Here is a 13,542-nt window from a genome sequence, read left to right as displayed (position 1 = left end):
CCTGCCACTCTCTTGGCGTCTGCGGGCGTCATCGCTTGGCGATCAGTGGTGGCATTGGTAGGCGCCAACACATAGTCATCCATTCTCTCAATGTTTCAATCCCACTCCTTGTTGACTTGCTAGATGACTAGTTTTGAGTCACCAATGACGAGTAGTCTTTTGATTCCGAGGGAGATTGTCAGGCAAAGCCCGTGCAATAATGCCTCGTATTCGGTTTCGTTGTTGGAAACTTCGAAGAGGATTTGTAGGATGTACTTAAGCTGTTCTCCCTTAGGGGAGATGAAAAGGATGCCTGCTCCTCCTTCATCTAGTTTTAGGGAACCGTCGAAATACATTGTCCAGTGTTCCAACTTGTTTGCTGGAGTCGGATTTGATTTTCCCTCCATTCTGCCATGAAGTCGACCAGAGCTTGTGACTTGATGGAGGTTCTTGGCTTGAAGTTGAGGTGGAGCGCTCCGAGTTCTGTTGCCCATTTGGCGATTCTGTCGGCGGCCTCCAAGTTGTGGAGTATATCCGGCAACGGGAATTCGGTGACCACCGACACTTGATATGCTTCGAAGTAGTGTCAGAGCTTTCTTGAAGTCATTAGAATGGCGTATAATAATTTCTGGACTGTAGGGTAACGGACCTTGGAGTCAGAGAGTACTTCGCTAACGTAGTAGACTGACCTCTGTACCGGATACGCGTGTCCTTCCTGAGGGCGTTCCATGATGATGGCAGTGCTGACTATGTGGGTTGTAGCGGCGATGTAGGGCAGTAGATTCTCGCCTTCTGTTGGAGCTGTGAGTATCGGTGGGGAGTTCAAGTGGTGCTTGAGGTCTTCTAGGGCAGCATTGGCTTCTTCTGTCCAATTGATTTTTTCTTGTCCTTTGAGTAGTTTGAAAAATGGTAAGCCTCGCTCACCCAGTCTTGAGATGAATCTGTTTAGTGCTGCCATGCAGCTAGTGAGTTTTTCGACATCCTTGATGCCGGTTGGTGGTCCCATTTGTGTGATGGCTGTCACTTTTTTGGGATTAGCCTCAATGCCTCGGTTGCTGATGATGAAACCAAGTAGTTTCCCTGATGGGACACTGAAGACATATTTGGTGGGGTTGAGCTTCCATCTGAATCTTCTCAAGCTTTCAAAGGTTTCTTCCAAGTCTTTGATGAAGTCATGGGTATTTCTGGTCTTGACGACCACATCGTCCACGTAAGCTTCAACATTGCGGTGTAACTGATTGGAGAAGCATAGTTGTATTGCCCTTTGATAAGTTGCCCCTACGTTCTTCAGACCAAATGACATGGTCTTGTAGTAGTAGGCCCCATAGGGTGTGATGAAAGCGGTCTTGATTTTATCTTCCTCCTTGAGGGCAATCTGATGATACCCTGAATAGCAGTCAAGGAATGAGAGTAGTGTGCACCCGGCAGTCGAGTTGATGACTTGATCTATACATGGTAGTCCAAAAGGATCTTTTGGGCAATGTTTGTTTTGATCTGTATAGTCGACGCACATTCTCCATTCGTTGCTATTTTTCGTTTGGACCAAGATGGGGTTTGTGACACCCTAGGTGTCTGCACAGTAGAACTGTATTTTTTTATACATCATGTGCTTAAATTGCCTACAAAAGGGTCTTATTTTAAAAATATAAGGTTATTTGTGTAAATATGAATTTATGCAAGGTCTTTTCTATAACTTAATTTGAATAGGGAGAGCAAATATTGCTTTTGTGGAGGGTTTATTTGAAAAAATCAGTGTAATCATTACATGGCAGAAAATTTTACTCTTAAGTCTGAATTTGAGGTGAATTTGCAATGGAAAAGACAAAAGTCCATTAAATTCAAAATCCTTCCTTTGTTTTCAAAATAACTCTTTAACCTTTGGTCAAATCAATTTTTGCACAACATCAAAGTTGTAGATCTTGAAAAGTTGAACAACTTTCATGTTGGGCACTTTTTCATTTGAGCTCTAGTTTTGACGTTATTTTTGGTTTACATTGGGACGCCTGAAATTTTGGATTTTGCAAAGAGGTCCAAACTCTTTCTTCCACCTCTCTCCCTCTCTGCCTCAACGCCGCCGCCCGCCGCCGAGGGAGGCTGCAGGCCACCTCCTGCTTCGCCCGCCGCCTCACGTGGCACCTCCGCAGCCTCTAGACCCACTTCCGCGCGATGTACCCCTCCTCCCCTCGCCACGTCGCCCCAACGAGCTCTGCAGCCGCCACCTCGCCGCCGCCGTGGCCAGCGCAGCGCAGAGCCCCAGCACCCCAACTCGTGCACGCCCCAGCACATGGAGGAGCCCCGCATCCTTTTCCCCTTGCTCTTTCGCCCGTTCCCTGCCCAGAACACCCAGGGCACCACCGCCCTCCTCCGCAACTCCGGCGAGCTCGACGCTGTTGCGGGACCGCCCCTCCAGACCTCCTCCGCCCGCTCCGACCCCGCCTTGAGCTCTACCCTAGCCTCGCGCTGTTCCCAGGCCCCTCCACACCCCCAATCCACCACCGCAGCACGGTCGCCAGCGAGCAGTTCGAGCCGCCGCCGCACCTCGCCGTGGGGAATACCCTAATTAACCATCCCGGATCTCACCAAACCCACGAATCGATGCGCCCTGACCTCCTCGAGCTCCCTAGCCACCTCTAGTTCGCCGCCGGTGAGTCCCTGGCCGGAACACGGCCGAATCCCCTCCCTGTCTTCTTCTCCGACGAGCCAGGGGCATATCTGCTAGGAATCAAAAAGTTCTAAGGGCATATTTGCTAGTTTCCAGCTCTTTTCCTTTTGTTTCTAGAATTCAAATCAGTGAATTTTGAAAATGCTTATAAATTCGTAGAAAAATCAGAAAAATGCAAATCCAAATGTTTTGGAATCCTTTTACAATGTCTACAAAGTTTGTTACATGCACATCTTCAGTTTTTGTCTGTATTTTAATCCAAGAAAAATAATAGAATAAATATACTTTATTTGTTCCATGAGTTATGCTCAGTAACCGTATGTGATTTTTGGCTAGAATGTGTCTTGAAGTGTTGTTAGCATCTGGTAAAAATTTGAAACCTTTTTGAAATAATTAGCTCGGTCAAAGTTTCAAGATTCTTAAATCTACTAGTTTTGATAATTTATTTGTACTGTTAGAAATAATCCAGTTTTGTGTGTGAAACTTTTTCTATGACCACATGTTACTAAAACCTTGTTTTTTACCAAGTTTGGAAAATTTTCGATCTGTTCAACTATTTCTTTGATTTAATTCTTGTTAATGAGGATTTAATTGTGATAAATAGTTTTCTTACTTAGAAATTCTGAGAATTTTTATAGAACTCTATTTTGGACATATGTTCATGCCTGTAAAATTTAGGATACATAAACACTATATAACATCCTGTACTAATTAGTTTTATCATATGTGGTTTAATTTTGTCAAAATTATTACTTCAGTTTTATGCTAGATAAATTCTGAAACATTTATTAAGTGTTCATAATCATGTGAAGCCTGTTCTGAAAAATTTTGAGCTTCATAAGTTCTGTAGTTTGTTCTGTAGAATTTTATCTTGCTCTAGGTGTAGTCTGAATAACTGTTTTATTCTGATTAATTGGTGGCATGAAATGGAATGAATTTTACAGGGTAGATTGCTCTCTGATTTACTGTTTGAAGTAATTTTACTGAAGTTATATATTGTGTGTATACTGAGTTACTCAATTCTTTGCAAACCATGATTTTTATGCTATATAAACTAACTAACACTTACTTTGTAAGTTTAATCAAATTGTTTTGTGAAGTTGATCTTGTTGTTTTGTGTAGTAATCGTTGTTAAATAACTACCCTATAAACGCTTGCCCATATGAATGTTTGTTTGCTAAATGTTGGATTACAACTTTATCGTGAAGTGTGTTTGTGTAATACTGTTCTTGCATCACATATAGATATGACTGCTCTAGCGGATGGGACGTACGAGTTGATCCCGTTGTCTGAAGGAGGTGATCCAGAAGTCCAGGTGAACGCTGTTGTACTGACTGAAGACCCGGACCAAAGTTCGGAAGAGCCCAAGGCTAATCTAGCTAGTGACTACCGCGAAGGCAAGCCCCGGACATAACCCAGTATTTCAAATTATTACAATTTCTCGTTATTACTTACTTGTGCATTTACAGTTATTAGGATTTAAATTGAAACCCTAGATGCATGATCCTAGGAACCTATGTACTGAACACTAGACCTGAGTTCGAATAATTGCTAAGCTTATAGGACCAGTAAAAGTCGAGTGATTGCCTGTCACTCGCGAGCTCTATAGGAATTGCTTGTTTACTTTCTGCTATCAATATAACGATGACGGACGGGGTCGTGTTCGATATCATAACCTTATGTGAGACCCCGTCTGTGTCGATGAACTTGCTAAGGTCACGGTGTGTGGTAGCGGTGGTCAAGTTTTTGAAACGTACTAGCCACATGCCGTAAATATGGTACACGGTAAGCCTAGTAGCCGATCGGACCGGGGAGTGGATATACCTTTCACTCTCTCTTAGAGATAGGTTTTATTTATGTTTATGTTGCGCAACACCATGGGTGCAGGGACGAGGTTGGTGCCCTATAGTCGGGGAGAGTGACCCTGTCCACAAGCCGGAATGAAAGTAAACGGTTGTTTGGGAACGACCCGACGGTGTTCCCAACGTGTGTGTTAGGTCTGCCTGGCCAGGTTAACAAATTCGATTCGAATTGTCCGCTTCTCACATTTTGGGACTGCTTGATCCCTTTGCCACACAGAGTAATAAGAGCAACATTATTATGATCAATCTTGATGTTTGACTAAAGTTTTACCAGGGTTGGATAGGATTAGTTGCTTACATAGAATGGTTAATCAACTAGAATATGGAAAGCTAAAATGTGTAGTAAGGACCTACTCTTTATTGCTTTTCAGCAAAAGGAAACCAGAGCCTTACAAAACCCTGCATAGTCTAGCTAGGTGGGATAAGTATACCCGTTGACGGTTAAGTCTTGCTGAGTATTAGTATACTCAGCCTTGCTGTTGAAACCTTTTTCAGGTATGAGTTTTGAGGACCAGATCGCTAGTTTGACTTGGCCTTGCTCTTTGCCTCCTGGCTGGTCCGTAGAGTGGGATCCGTCTTCGGCCGGCAATGACCCCGATGAGTGATACCTTGCTTGGGCTAGCTTGGTATACTTTTGCGACGTGTTGTAGCCGTCCTATTTTCTTTCCGCTGCTTTTCAACTCTGAACTTAAAGTTATGTCTTGTATAATGTTTTACTAAGTTTGGATCTGTAATAAGTACTTTGAAACTTGTTGTAATAAATATTATGCCTGTGTTGTAAAATATGTATGGTTGTAATATCTCTGGACTCGCCTTCGTGCGGGGTATGCTTGTTCGATCTGAGAACCAGTGGTTGTATCGGGACATTACCCGACAGACCAAGAATTGTTCCGTTTGAAGTGCGTTTGAGCCGGTGTTGCCATTAGGGTGATGGCCAGCGCACTTGAGCCGGGATAATTCAGGTGGTTCTGCCATAGGGTTGGCTAGCCACTCTAGGTGGTACACTTCTTTGATGAAACCTGCTGCGAGTAGTTTCGTGAGTTCTTTTTTGATTGCCTCTCTTTTTGTCTTGGGTGAAACACCGGAGGCGTTGCTTCTTTGGGGTGGCTTTAGTATTTACTTTTAGGGTGTGTTTGATTAGTTCCCTGGGTACTCCTGGCATATCCGCTGGTTTCCACGTGAAAATGTCTCGGTTTGCCCGTAGGATACTGACGAGCGCTCTTTCCTATTTGTCATCCAGATCTGCCCCGATGAGGGCTGTCATGGATGGATCCCCCTCTTGAAGCTGTATGGCCTTCGTATTGACTTCGGGAGTAGGTTCTATCTGCCCTAATTTTTTAGTTGGGATTTCCATCCCGGACTCTAATAGCTGTTGTGCAGCTGCGAGTACTTCTCCTGCGGTGTCCGGGGCTCGAGAAGTTGAAGCGCATTGAATAGCTCCTTGATCGCAATCGAATAACTTTTTTAGATCGCCACGGAGGGAGAGTACCCCTTTTGGTCCTGGCATCTTGAGCAAGAGGTAGATGTAATGGGGCACTTCCATGAACCTTTCCATGGCGGGTCTTCCCAATATGGCATGGTAGGAACCGTTGAAATCCGCCACTTCAAATTTTGTGTACTCAGTGCGGTAGTTTCTATGGGTTTGGAAGGTGACTGGCAGGGAGATTGTGCCGAGTGGCATTGTCGCATTACCTGGAACGATCCCGTAAAAGGGTGATTTTGTTGGGCATATCTTGCTGAAGTCGATCCCCATTTGATGTAGAGTGCTTGCGAATAGAATGTTGAGGCCGGCAGGCCACTGCCTCCATCAATGAGTACTTTTGTGATCTCACTCGCGCAACAACGGGGTCGAGGACTAGAGGGAGTTTCCCTAGTTCGGAGAAGCTGGTCCATTGATCTTCTCTGAAAAAGGAGATCGGGACCTCGCTTAGCTTCAGGTACTTCGGAGTAGCTGGTTCCACGGCTATGATTTCTCTAAGCGTAAGTTTTGGGACTCGATGTGAGAGGCTGCCTTCCCCACCAAAGATGACATTCACTATTCTATTTGCATCTTGGTAGCCTGTGGTTTTCTCAGCATCTTCCTTGTCTTCATCTTCCTCCCCATCTTTTTTCTTTTTGCCTTTTCCTTCTAGAAGGAAGTTGCTGACTGCTTTTTGGAGGTTGCGACACTCTTTTGCTGAGTGCTTACCGTTTGGCTGAAACGAGCACCTCTTTAACTATAGCTTTTCGAATTGTTCTTGTGTTGATGATTTCTTTCCACGCGGAGGGCGATCGAGTGCCGCGACTTGATCATCTGGCCTTCGCTTTTTGCCTTGGTCTGCCTGGTCTCTCGGGCCTTTTGCCTCGATTGTCATTAGACCGTTTGTTGTTGTTCTCCTCGACGCACTTTGGGAAGCAGTCATTTTATTGTTCTTCATTGTCAGCCCATGTGGACATCATATCGTGTAGTTCCGCGATGGTCTTGGGTCATTGACGGCTGAAGTCTCTGAAGATGTAGCTGTCGAATAGACCGTGATGATAGCAGTCGATGATGTTTGCTTCAGTGATGTTGGCGATGGTGATACGTTTCTCAAAGAAACACTTTGTGTAGTCTCGTATAAACTCGTTCCTAGCCTGTTTGCACTGAGATAGGTCGTGACGAGTACCTGCGCGAGTCATGACTCCTTGGAAGTTGTCAACGAAGAGTCGGCGTAGGGTTTTCTAGGAGTCAATGACACCTTCTTGGAGGGAATCCAGTCATAGGAGTGGTGCTGACTCCAAAGCTAGTGGAAAGTATGCCACTTTCGTAGTATCATTGCCGCCCGCCACATCAATTGCTTGGGAGTAGATAGGGAGCCATTAATGTGGAGGTGTCTTGCAGTCGTATTTGTTGAAGCCGACTAATTTGAAGCCTTCGGGGTAGACGTAGAGGCCGAATTCCCATCTGAATGCTGGGAAACGATCGGCGTCGCTTGGAGCTCTGTATCCTTCCTGGAGAGCGCGTGCCTCCTGCCGGGCATTGATAGTCTGCCTAGCGTCGTAGCCTATAGCTGCATAGTTGCGAAGGTCAGCGGAAGGGGCGTCTTGCAAGCGTTGATAGCTACCTCGGGGTGGTAGAGGTTGTTGTTGTTGCGGTCGATTGCCTCTCCCGCCGCCTGTTGCCGAGTGAGCTGGTGCCGCTGGAGGTTGGATATGATTGGCCTGAACAATTTGATGATCCTGGTTGTTCTAGGCGCTTCCTTCCCGTCGTCTGGGCCTTCCACCAGCTGTTCGGCTAGAACCCGCGTGGCCTTGGCTTCTTGAAAGGGATGGAATCCTTTCTTTCTCATTGAGTTGTAGGGCTACGTGTTGAAGCAAATTTATGCTCTGAACTACAGCTGAAACTTTGATGTCATCTAGGAGTCTCACAGCGCGCATGATATTGGCCACTAGGGTATGAAACCCTTGCTCAGCGGCTCTCTCAAATTCGATCTGGAGATTGCACTGGGTTCGTTGTTGCTGGCGTTGCCGCACATCCTCTCTCCTCTGCTCGTGCTCGTGATTCTTTGCTCTTCTGGCATCGCGCTGGGCATCATCTTTGTTACCAGCATCAACAGTAAGGTTATCTGCTGAAATGTCCTCTGGTAACTCATTTTCTCTGTGACCACCACCTACATCTGCCATGTAGACGCAGCGGTCTGAACAAGATTCGTCTGAGTAGTCTGTGACTAGTTCTGTGGATCCTGTTCCTTCTTCCAAGATTGTGGAAAGTTCGCTTCTATCCTAGTAGGGGAGATTTGGAACATATGCCACTAGCCGCGTATCGTGGCCGAGTAGTTCTTGGGGTTCCATGCCCTTCCAGTACACAAAACGACCTTGTGGCGTAGATGCGATTGTAAAATTCAAGTGCTGGCCAATAATGGATATTAGCTCGCTGTCTCGGAGTTCATCAATGATTGGTGCCTCCCAAAAGTTGGTGGTGTCTATGTTGAGTGTGTCATCTGAGGCTTTTTCTAGATCGAAAAAGGTTTCAGATTGGGTGTTTCCCTGATCATTAGGAGGTAGTTCCTCGAGTAGATTGGAAAGTTGGGCTTTGTTGAGATTATCAACAAGTTTTGTGGTGCTATCAGGAGCACTGAGTTGATCAAGCTTATATTCCACAGCATCAGCCAAGTGGCTATAAAAACCTCCTTAGCCATCGGCTACGCAAACCCAAGATCCGAAGACAAAAGTTGTACCTTCTTCGAGTGCGGTGGCGGAGAAGTTGAAAATTGCCATCGAGTTCGTCGAGGGATCGTCAGAGATCGGCCCCATGGTGGATGCCAGCTGTCAGTGTTTTACCGTCACGTCTACCTAGGGATACCCTTAGGTAGAGGAATGATCGTGGGAAGACGCCGAGATCAAGAACACGATGGTGCAAGCAACACAAGGGTTTAGACAGTTCGGGCCACACGGATGTGTAATACCGTACGTCCTGTTGGGTGGTTTGTATTGCCTTGAATGTAGATGGGTGCATATACGCTAGGTTATGGCCTATCCTGTGTTACCCTATGGAGGGGTCCTTGCCCGCCCTTATATAGGCCGAGGGGGCAGGGTTACATGGAAACCCTAGATCGATATGAGCCTAGGAGTCTCGCTCGAGTACTACTCGGGTGGTTTCCTTCTATACCGACTAGTTCTAAGCCTATCTGACTAGTTATATGCTGAATGGGTATGAGACATGCTCCATCCCATATCTGGTACTGAACCGTGCCACATCAGATATCCTGTGGCCCCGAGTCTGACACCAGCATTCTTTAACCTAAAGGTCATTACAATCCACTCGAACAAACCGATATGCCCAGGACACCTGAACGCAGTCTCCGGGATGTCTTCTTTTGCCATAAAAATCTTATTATACCCGGCATTACCATCCATGAAGCTTATAACTTTGTGACCGCAGCAACATCTATCAACATATCGGCTACTGGCATCGGATAACCATCCATCGGCGTAGATTTGTTGAGATTCCTGAAGTCTATGCACACTCACAACTTTCCATTCTTCTTGTATATAGGAACCACATTAGATATCCACTCAGCATAATGACATTGCCAAATGAACTTTGCTTCAATCAATCGGGTAATCTCGGCCTTAATATAAGGTAACACTTTTGGATTACAACGTCGTGCACCCTACTGATGTGACCGATACCCAGGTTTGATTACAACGTCGTCCATCATCCTCGACGAACTTATCCATCAAGATGATTCTTCAGAGCCGACTGCTTGGATCAGCTGTAACCCAAAATCAGACATCCTCAGGAAGTCAGTGTCCCATGCTTAGCCTGATATGCAACCCACCTTCTCATAGTTCCACTGCTGAGCATCGGTTGCCGCTATACTCAAGGAAGAATCGGTGGAGACGACTTTCATAAAATCGCCGATCCATTGGATGAGGCATTGATGCATTGTAGACGGGATGCAACAGTTGGTGTGAATCCAATCCCAACCCAGCAGCATATTGTAGGAACCCTTGCCATTAATGATGAAGAAAGTAGTAAGTAGAGTCTTACTTTCGATCGTCAAGTCGACGTAGAGTGCCCCCTGAGTAGGCGAGACGCCCCCCTCATAGTCCTTGAGCATCATATCCATCTTCGTTAGATCATCCTCGCCTTTCCCAAGCTTGCGGAAAAGTGCATATGGCCTGATATTCACCACAGCACCTCCATCCACTAGCATCTTGGTGACCAGCCTCCCATCAACTAGCCCCTTCAAGAAAAAGGCTTTCAATTGCCAAAGCTTTTCTTCCTCAGGTTTCTCAAATGTGGCTGGCATCGGCTCTAGAGTCAATTGAGCCATTGCTTCTTCCAACTCCGAGTGAACTCTTACGGCAAGATGAAAACCATGTTGATAGGCACAGCCGATGGATCATCAATGTCTTTGCCATCGACTCTCCGCTTGACATGCCACACTTGGGATTTGACTTTCTTTTTCTCCAAGGCGCGCCTTTCCTCCTCTTCTTGCTGCTCCCAATGCCATAAGTGTTGGACCCTTGTCTTCTGCAACTTAGTTAATCCCTCAGGACACTGTTGACGCTCACTAACGACCATTTCCAGGCGTCAAATTGATCAGAAAATCATGAGAGTTTGCATTTCTTACACGCATCCTTATCCAATAAAATTCCTAAATCACACTTTACCTTTTAGAATATGCAAGTTGTGTTTTCAAGATAATATGCAGGTTACAAGCACACTTTGGCCCGATACAAAATCACAGAAAATATCAGAGTACCGATTCAGGCTCAAATGGACCAAGTGAAGCCCAAGAACTGAAGCAAACCCAGCTGGGGCAGGCCGAGCCTCAACTTTAGAACAAAGGGAGACCAAGACAAGCCCACTCCAGGAAGTTGGGGGCGGTTGGCGGCCCGGGCAGGCCGACTGACCTACCTGGTCGGCCGGCCAGGCCTGTGGGCCCCACCGCATCAACCAAGGCACGTGGCGCTTCCCTGTTGGCTCACAACGTCGGTTTAGGGTGCTATGGCTGGTGGCTCCCTGCTATAAATAGAAGGGGGATAGAGAATAGAACACACACATACCACACACCTCTTCCTCTCTTGCATTCTTTGCATAGTCTTTAGGCTTAGTGGAGTTTAGGAGAAGTCTAGGAGTCATCGAGTCACCGAAGTTGCTCGAGAGTTTGGTATGGGTTCATCTCTAGCTCTCTCTTGTAATATTCGGTCATTTGTAATAGAATTAGACTATGGTTACCGATATCTGCTTGAAGTATATTCTGAGTTATCGAGTATATGCTTCTTGTCATGGTTGCGTTATTATTCAATGCTTGCATTGCATGATCGCCCTGTGCTGGAGATGGTTAGTCTTTTGTTCTTAGAACTCTATCAACTGCTCCAGTATTCGTATGATTGCTCTAGTGTGATGTCTGTCCATCCAGAGGGTGGGGGCTCCGCGCGGGACACTAGAGTAACCCTTTACTAGTGTAGACATGGTGTCTAGATTAGCTAAGAGTTGCTGGATGTCATCTATACCCATGGTTTGTAGAGGTAGCCGGCAAGTGGTGACAGCCCTGTCCGAGCCTTTTAGTAATCCTCCACGTTCGGTATGGGGGTAAGAGGTACATAAAGTCGCCGGGGTGTACGGGCTCTTCACGTTACTTCGATAGCGATCTCCCTGTTGTGTAGTTTAATCTCTGACGAGCTAACTAACGAGAAAGTGTAGATATAGCTAGCCTAGCACAACTGACTAGAGCTCTGACTTTTACCTTGCTCCTGGCCTAAGGTAACCTTTATTCTTTTATCCAAGAGAGTAGTTTGTGTGTGTGTCACACTACCTCCTACCATGTTATTATCTTACCCCTGTTTATGCATGAGAATATCCAATCTAGATAAAGCTCACCAACTGATCTATATATTCTCTCACTCATCGTCTTCCCTGCGGAAATATAAATGGCACCCCGGTATAATCCCGGGTAAAATGCTACAGCGGTATTCTGTGCGCTTGCAGATCTATTCGTGGTTCATGAAATACTGTCGTCCCAAATTGGCGTCTGCGGGCGTCATCGCTAGGTGACGTTGGTAGGCGCCAACAAGCATTTTTCGCACCGTTGCCGGGGAAGGCACAGATTGAAATATATAGACAGAGTTGTGAATAAAATCAAAATTGGTATTCGCTTGCTAAACAGGCTAATTTGGCTTTGTTCTCTTGTCTTCATTGATATGAAAACAGGGTAGTGTATGATCGGTTTCGACTTGCCACAAAACTTTCATTCCGATCCAGAGTCACTTTTGAGGAGGACACGAGCTCGTCTCGTATCACCTCGGAGATCACTCTCGGCAGTTGATCCAGTTATCGCATCGTCGTCAGCTCCTAGAGCTATGGCCCAGAAGACACTCCGTGATTACTCTGCTCCGTCTGCTAGCCAGGTCCCGACCGGACCCGAGGTTAACACCAGAGGAGAAAATTTCGAGATCAAGATGGGTCTCATTACGATGGTGTAGGCCAGCCCATTTTGTAGCAGGGCCAATGAGGATGCCAGCGCTCATCTCCAGCAGTTCCTGGAGCTCTGCAGTACTTTTGTTATCAAGGGTGTATCGCAAGATGCAATCCGGCTCCGTCTGTTTCCGTTTTCTCTCTTGGGGAGAGCGAAGCAATGGTTTTATGCTAACAAGGCTGCTGTGGATACTTGGGACAAATGTGCCAAGGTGTTCCTCTCGAAGTTCTTCCCGATGGGCAAAACCAATGCTCTTCGTGGTCGGATTTCGAACTTCCAGCAGGCATCAAATGAGTCAATTCAGGAAGCTTGGGAGAGGATTCAGGAGTATATTCTGGCGTGTCCGCACCATGGAATGCATAATTGGCTCATTCTACAGAACTTCTACAACGGGTTGACACAGTCATCAAGTGATCATGTGGATGCCGCTGCGGGTGGAGCTTTCTTCTCGCGGACCATTGAAAGAGCTACATCATTGATCGAGAAGATGGTTTCCAACCAAGGTTGGAGCGATGATCGCCTCCAACCGCGCCAGCGAGGTATGCACTCCGTCAAGGAGGCCGACATGCTCGCTATGAAGATTGATCTCCTCCTCAAGAAATTTGAGGATTATTCCCAAGATAAGGCTCAGATGCAAACACTTCAAACCTTGGAAACTCGCATGATGTGCGAGGTCTGTGGGAATGTTGGACATTCGGGCGACAATTGCCCAGAAACCCAAGAAGAAGCTCTATTCCTCAATGACAGCAATAGGTTTCGTCCACAAGGAGGTCAGGGGTGGAATCAACCACGCCCATATTACAAAGGAGGTAATGGGAATTCGAATTCTTTCAGTCCTAACAAGCCTACCTTGAGAGATCTTGTCTATGGCCAAGCGAAGATCAGTGAGCCCCTTCAGAAGAAGTTGGCCGCTATGGACAAATCTATGGAGACCATCCATGCCAAGATGGACGGATTCTCCACTACCATCAAGAATCAGTTTAGTTTCAACAAGATGATTGAGACTCAACTAGCACAAGTGGCTGCTAACATGCCCCCTGCTTTGGAGAATGTTAAGGCGATAACCACACGAGGAGGTAAAACTACTCAAGAC

The 13,542-nt window shown here is 46.2% G+C and overlaps 1 non-coding gene across 1 annotated transcript; it reads right to left on the bottom strand.

Moving 5' to 3' along the window:
* Window positions 1-12,699: 12,699 nt before the first annotated feature.
* LOC120684145 lies at window positions 12,700-12,806 on the bottom strand. The gene has a single exon (XR_005679126.1). It is a non-coding gene; the product is annotated as a small nucleolar RNA R71 (small nucleolar RNA).
* Window positions 12,807-13,542: the final 736 nt, after the last annotated feature.

Source organism: Panicum virgatum, chromosome 7N, assembly GCF_016808335.1.
Source record: "Panicum virgatum strain AP13 chromosome 7N, P.virgatum_v5, whole genome shotgun sequence".
Lineage (NCBI taxonomy): Eukaryota > Viridiplantae > Streptophyta > Magnoliopsida > Poales > Poaceae > Panicum > Panicum virgatum.
This window is presented reverse-complemented; position numbering and strand designations above follow the sequence as displayed.